The sequence below is a fragment of the Pygocentrus nattereri genome, chromosome 1 (genome assembly GCF_015220715.1).
Source record: "Pygocentrus nattereri isolate fPygNat1 chromosome 1, fPygNat1.pri, whole genome shotgun sequence".
In the NCBI taxonomy this organism is placed as follows: domain Eukaryota; kingdom Metazoa; phylum Chordata; class Actinopteri; order Characiformes; family Serrasalmidae; genus Pygocentrus; species Pygocentrus nattereri.
The window spans coordinates 56,259,204-56,266,888 of NC_051211.1; positions in this window are offsets into that span (position 1 = coordinate 56,259,204).

Sequence of the window (7,685 nt, forward strand, 5' to 3'; positions counted from 1 at the left end):
CATGTGGGTGTGTGTAGTGATTGAATATCTCACCAGAACGCTCCAAAAGATTGGAAACCCTGGCTCTTCCAGGGTTCCTTGGTAAGGGGGATGGTTTCATTGTCTCACACACACACATACATACATATATATGTATCTATCTGTATCTATAAAGATGGTTCTTCGCATGGTGAAATGGTTCTCCAGAGTGATTGAGTTCTTTTTTTAGGATTTTTCCTGATACAACGCCAAGCTAGAAACTGGAGAAAAACCTTTTCGGTGCTAAAAGCAGCTCCTAACCCCAGTGTTGGGTGATATTGGGACCCAAGCCTGGCTGACCGGTGTTTACAGATCAGTAATAAGTGGCTAATTTTATGGTAACAGGTTGTACGAGCCATAAAATCACAAGCTAATACTCTAATCATCACTAAATAATAAGTTAATGGTAAAAAACTCGAATTACCTGTAAATAAAACAGTTTTCCAATAGATATTGAAATGTGAGTGATACTGAACAGCTGTGAGTCTTTTTAACTCCACATTTTTTATATTGTATATTACATTAAATGGTGTCCAGCTCTGACAACACAGGCTTAATCAACATATCAGTGTTCTTTTACATTATAGGCTTTTATAATATTACGGTTATTACCACAAAAACAGTGCAGTAGCTCTGCTGTAATTATGTGTATTAGTGATGTATGTTGTAATGTGGTCATAGAACATTCTGACCACCTCCTCATTTCTACGCTCACTGTCCACTTTATCAGCTCCACTGACCGTATAGCTGCACTCTGTAGTTCTACAGTTACAGACTGTAGTCCATCTGTTTCTCTGATACTCTGTTACCCTGTTCTTCAGTGGTCAGGACCCCCATGGACCCTCACAGAGCAGGTACTGTTTGGGTGGTGGGTCATTCTCAGCACTGCAGTAACACTGACGTGGTGGTGGTGGACAATGAGCGTAGAAACAAAGAGGTGCTCATAATGTTATGCCTGATCCGTGTGTATTAGACCAACTTCTGATTCACTATATTTCCAAAAGTTTTCACTCCCCCATCCAAATCACTGAATCCAGGTGTTCCAGTCACTTCCATGACCACAGGTGTATAAAGCCGAGCCCCTCGGCCTGCAGACTGCTTCTACAGACATTAGTGAAAGAATGGGTCGCTCTCAGGAGCTCAGTGAATTCCAGCGTGGTACCGTGATCGGACGCCACCTGTGCAGCAAGTCCAGTCGTGAAATTTCCTCACTACTAAATATTCCACAGTCAACTGTCAGTGGGATTATAACAAAGTGGAAGCGATTGGGAACGACAGCAACTCAGACACGAAGTGGTCGGCCACGTAAAATGACAGAGCGGTCAGCGGATGCTGAGGGGCATAGTGCGCAGAGGTCACCGACTTTCTGCAGAGTCAATCACTACAGACCTCCAAACTTCATGTGGCCTTCAGATCAGCTCAAGAACAGCGTAGAGAGCTTCATGGAATGGGTTTCCATGGCCGAGCAGCTGCATCCAAGCCTTACATCTCCAAGCGTGATGCAAAGCGTGGAATGCAGTGGAGTAAAGCGCCGCCACTGGACTCTAGAGCAGTGGAGACGAGTTCTCTGGAGTGACCAATCACGCTTCTCCGTCTGGAAATCCGATGGACGAGTCTGGGTTTGGCGGTTGCCAGGAGACGGTACTTGTCTGACTGCATTGTGCTGAGTGTAAAGTTTGGTGGAGGGGGGATCATGGTGTGGGGTGTTTTTCAGGAGTTGGGCTCGGCCCCTTAGTTCCAGTGATAGGAACTCTTAAAGCTTCAGCTCCAAGAGATTCTGGACAATTTCACGCTCCCAACTTTGTGGGAACAGTTTGGGGACGGCCCCTTCCTGTTCCAACATGACTGACCACCAGTGCACAAAGCAGGTCCATAAAGACGTGGATGAACCAGTTTGGTGTGGAAGAACTTGACTGGCCTGCACAGAGTCCTGACCTCAACCCCATAGAACTCCTTTGGGATGAATTAGAGCGGAGACTGTGAGCCAGACCTTCTCGTCCAACATCAGCGTCTGACCTCACAAATGCGCACAAAGGGTGGGCCGACATCATATTAAACCCTATGGATTAAGAATGGGACGTCACTCAAGTTCATATGCGTGTGAAGCCAGACGACCGAATACTTTTGGTAATCTAGTTTATTTCTTAACAAGAAAATTCTCGTGTCATTTTTAGGTGCAGTTCTGTAATATTACCATATTATTACACCTTTATTACCAGTCTGTATAACAGCCTGAGCTCTGAAGTACCAGTACAATGAGCCTCTCTCTGACCTCTCATCTCTTTGGCCCGAACCTTGCGTTCTGTGTCGTTCGGGTTCCTCGAGCGCTCGCCGGTTCCTGCGGTTTCCACCCAGCGTTCTGTTAAGAGCTGAAGGCAGGTGATTCTTCCTCCCGCGAGAGGCCGCTGGGCTGCGTCAGAGCGCCGAAGCTGCTTTAGTAGGTTGTTATCTCAAGCTTGCTGTGTGACTGGGTTCTACTTTTAGCCCCATCATTATCTCATCCGATAGGCGTTCCTATTGATCCCGACAGGCCACAGCATTACTTTTTGGAGGAAAGGCACATTTTTCTTCTTGGAAAGCTGGGTTATTAAAAAAGAAGGGGATTAATTTTTGGGACGTGGGCAGATTTTATTAGTCGTTTCATTTCTTTATTTCAGCAGGAGAAGTTAGAGCACCGTGATGTAACCTGCTTTCCTGGAAGGATTTAGCCGACAGATTGGACCGGCCTGCTCACTTCCTTTCAGCCGTTTGAACCGGTCGTTTCCTGTGACTTCCACAAGTGAGTGTGTGTCTTTTAAAGGGAAACTCCTCCAAGTTTTCTAAATTCCTACAGTTAAGATGTAAACAGGGCGGTTTGGAAGAGAAACTTCAGAGCTGTTCACAGTGGTGGTGATGGGAACCAGACGTCTCCCTCTAAAAGCTCCTCACAGTGGTGGTGATGGGAACCAGACGTCCCTCTAAAAGCTCCTCACAGTGGTGGTGATGGGAACCAGACGTCCCTCTAAAAGCTCCTCACAGTGGTGGTGATGGGAACCAGACGTCCCTCTAAAAGCTCCTACAGAAAGTTCCTACATGAACTGGTTCTGAATTCACTGCCTGATGACTGAGACGCTGTTTTATGAGAGTTTAGAGAACTTCAACTCCATTCATGGTGGAGGGAGACATGCAGGGCGCTGTGCGGCAAAATAGTCCCCAAAGAAAACTCGTTATTCCAGATTTTCCACTGTTTTCCATCATCAGCATTCCATATGAACTCAGAAGACTCGTGTAGGTTCTCTGGTGGTTCTGGATGGTAAATAAAGTGTCTATATCTGTGTTGTAGTCATGGCGACGTCTGGTTCCCATCACCACCACTGTAAAGACGTCTGAAGCACTTCACACCAAACCCTCTGAGTGTCTCTGATTACGCCTCTCATTGCAAAAAAAAATACTCTTAGCAAGTAAAAACACCTTAAATGTGGTTAATATATCTAATATTTCTCATTATGAACTGTTATAATAACATTATGAGACTATTGGACTGTTTTATTCCACTGGCAGATCTTCCTGTTTTAATCATCATTTCTTAAAAGAAACAAAATTATCTTCATTATTTCTGAAAACTTGAAATGATCTGCCACTTTCACCACATACAATTACTGAAAACAAGTGAAAATGTCCAGAAACGGGTGGAATAATCTCATAATATTCTTACAGCAGATTCATAATGAGAAATACTAGATATACACTGCAATAAATCAATATCATAAGAAGAGAAATCACCTTAAATGCAGTCTAAATCTCTGATTTTTAACTTCTAGATGTTTTTACTTGTTTGTAGTCATTTTATGGGATGAATGCATCTCACTATAGTGGCAGATAGTATTGTTTCTTACATAAAACCTTAAAAAAACATTAAATAAAATGAGTAAAAATATCCGCCAGCACAGGAAGATCATTGTACTTAGTAAAATTGGTCAAAACACACAAAACTAAGTATAGAAATAAGTTAAAGAACTTCATTTCAGATGTTTTCACTTCATTTTACACAGCGTGGAATTCCCCTTCAGGGAACAGCGTCTTCGTTCTGCAGTCGCTTCAGAACCAGCTGGACAGCTTCAGGTTCTCCATCATGTTCTCTGACCGCTGAGCATGACCAGAGAAGACCTGCTGAATCTGAATGTGCTGTTATCTCCATGTAGCCGAGTTCCTCAGGAGCAGAAAGGCCTGCCTCGCCGAGGAGGGCGGCGCGTCTCACTGCTGCTAAAAACATTTCCCTGTTTGCCCTGAACAGCTGCGAGGTGGATTTAGGCCTGGGGAACCTGTCCAAGGCACACAAGCGCTCGGAGAGGGGATTAGAACGCTGATATACCCTCATATATGTATAAATAATGCTCTCCCGTTTTGGCAAAGTCACTCGGGCCGTGAGTTTGGCTGATCTGCTGACCCTTCCTTAAGCCACTGTCCCTTTGGGCCAGTCGTGTAGCTAAAGAACAAACCATCCCCAGCAGAGAGGAGAGCGCTTAGCTACAGGGTAAACAATGAGACCTGAGCCAGCGAGAGCATCTGAAATGTGGTTAACTGCATAGAATCTTTACAGAACTTACAGCCATTTATCACACTGTGAAATTAGACCTCCGCATTCAACCCATCCGTGCAGTGAAACAACCACATACACACACACACGCACACACACACACACACATACACACACATACACACACACACACTAGGGGGCAGTGAGCACACTTGCCCAGAGCGCTGGGCAGCCTTATCCACAGCGCCCGGGGAGCAGTTGGGGGTTAGGTGTCTTGCTCAAGGGCACTTCAGTCAGCCAAGGGGATCAAACCAGCGACCTTCCGGTCACAGGGCTGGTTCCCTGACCTCATGACAGCTATTTAAAATATATATAAATATATATTTGACTTTCATTTCTTGTATAAAATTGACTTGATTGTTAAATATATTTTTTAAATAATGTGTGGAGGCGTCATTTTGGGGTATTTTGTAAGAATGGGGTGAAATGATGTAGAGGCGTGTTCTCTGAAGTGGTGAGACCTGGCTTGTGATTGGCTAAATCGATTCCATTGTCACATAATTTGTTGCTTTTAGGCAACAAATATATTTCTGCACATTCTCATAACAAAAAATAAAAATGGTAACACTTTATAAGAATGTCACCTTTGTAAGCATCTATAAACATATTCATAGCATGTTATAATGCATTCATAAGGCATCATAACTACAGCTATAAATAATAAATATTTATAAAACTGCATTACACATTATAGCCATGCTTATTATGCATTATGAATTGTGAACATAATGCATTATAATTACTGTCCGTAACACATTATAAGAGCTCATAAGCTGTATTAGTCCGCTCTGAGTAAAGTGGAGCGTGCTGGACTAAAGCCTCCTCCAGGGTTCAGACTGAGGCTTCAAGTTGAAGAATTTACTGAAGGATTTACTGAAACACTAAAACACAATAAAGCTCATTACAGGCTTCAAATGTCAGAGTTTAAACTAGAGCAACATCAGAGTTTCACCCAATGTGGGAAAGTCAATGTTCACCACTGTTAATGTTCACCACCGTTAATGTTCACCACTGTTAATGTGCACCACCGTTAATGTTCACCACTGTTAATGTGCACCACTGTTAATGTTCACCACTGTTAAGGTGCACCACCGTTAATGTTCACCACCGTTAATGTTCACCACTGTTAATGTGCACCACCGTTAATGTTCACCACTGTTAATGTGCACCACTGTTAATGTTCACCACTGTTAAGGTGCACCACCGTTAATGTTCACCACTGTTAATGTTCACCACTGTTAATGTCCACCACTGTTAATGTTCACCACTGTTAATGTGCACCACCGTTAACGTTCACCACTGTTAATGTGCACCACTGTTAATGTACACCACCGTTAATGTGCACCACCGTTAATGTTCACCACCGTTAATGTGCACCACTGTTAATGTTCACCACTGTTAACGTTCACCACTGTTAATGTTCACCACTGTTAATGTTCACCACTGTTAACGTTCACCACTGTTAACGTTCACCACTGTTAACGTTCACCACTGTTAATGTTCACCACTGTTAATGTGCATCACCGTTAATGTTCACCACCGTTAATGTTCACCACTGTAAATGTTCACCACCGTTAATGTTCACCACCGTTAATGTTCACCACTGTTAATGTGCACCACCGTTAATGTTCACCACCGTTAATGTTCACCACTGTTAACGTTCACCACCGTTAATGTTCACCACCGTTAATGTGCACCACCGTTAATGTTCACCACTGTTAACGTTCACCACCGTTAATGTTCACCACCGTTAATGTGCACCACCGTTAATGTTCACCACTGTTAATGTTCACCACCGTTAATGTTCACCACCGTTAATGTTCACCACCGTTAATGTGCACCACCGTTAATGTTCACCACCGTTAATGTACACCACCGTTAATGTGCACCAGTGTTAATGTTCACCACTGTTAATGTTCACCACTGTTAATGTGCACCACCGTTAATGTGCACCACTGTTAATGTGCACCACTGTTAATGTGCACCATTGTTAATGTTCACCACTGTTAATGTTCACCACTGTTAATGTTCACCATCGTTAATGTTCACCACTGTTAATGTTCACCACTGTTAATGTTCACCACCGTTAATGTTCACCACTGTTAATGTACACCACCGTTAATGTTCACCACCGTTAATGTTCACCACTGTTAATGTACACCACCGTTAATGTTCACCACCGTTAATGTTCACCACTGTTAATGTTCACCACCGTTAATGTTCACCACCATTAATGTTCACCACCGTTAGCCTGGCACTAACTTAACACTGCATATCCAATAGAACGCCAGCAGAAATCAGCACTACTGTACTGTAATCAGTGTACTGTACTGTAGAACCAGTAAGGGAACAAAGGATCATCTCCAGGCCGTCACTCCACCATGACTTCACGCTCAAATAAAATACTGGAAATCTCAGTAAATAAACTTTATATTTGTTTTTACTTTAAACTCTCCAACTCTCCAGACTTCTCTGGCACTGACAGTATAACATGTTATTAACACTACTTATAATGCGTTATTTTAACAATTCATAATGTACAATAAACATGGCTATAAAGTGTAATCCAGTGTAATTAATTTTTATAAATATTTATAGCCATGGTTATGATGCCTTACGAATGCATTATAACATGTTATGAATGTGTTTATAGATGCTTACAAATGTGACATTCATAGAAAGTGTTACCAAAAAAATTGGTGAATGTTAAAAAAGAGGTTTAAAGGTGCCGAAGAGACGGTTTGACCAGGAGCTGTTTATTGATGTACTCCTCCTTTATTGTTCACCCTGTCTGTAATCATGGATATTGTAAAGTGAGGAAAATGGGTTTGTTGTCCTGAGGCAACATTGTGCAATAGAGGGTTAATATATCTATTATTTCCTTATTGTGAGTCTGTTGTAAGAGTATTATAAGACTATGTAACTTATTTTTAGACAGTTTCACTTGTTTTAAGTCATTTTATCTGGAGTTTTGAGAATTAATAAAGATTAGTTTGCTTATTTCAAGAAATGATGCTTCAAGCAAGTAAAATGATCTGCCGGTGGAATAAAACACTGTCATAAGATAAAAGTGCTTAAAACAAGGAAATAA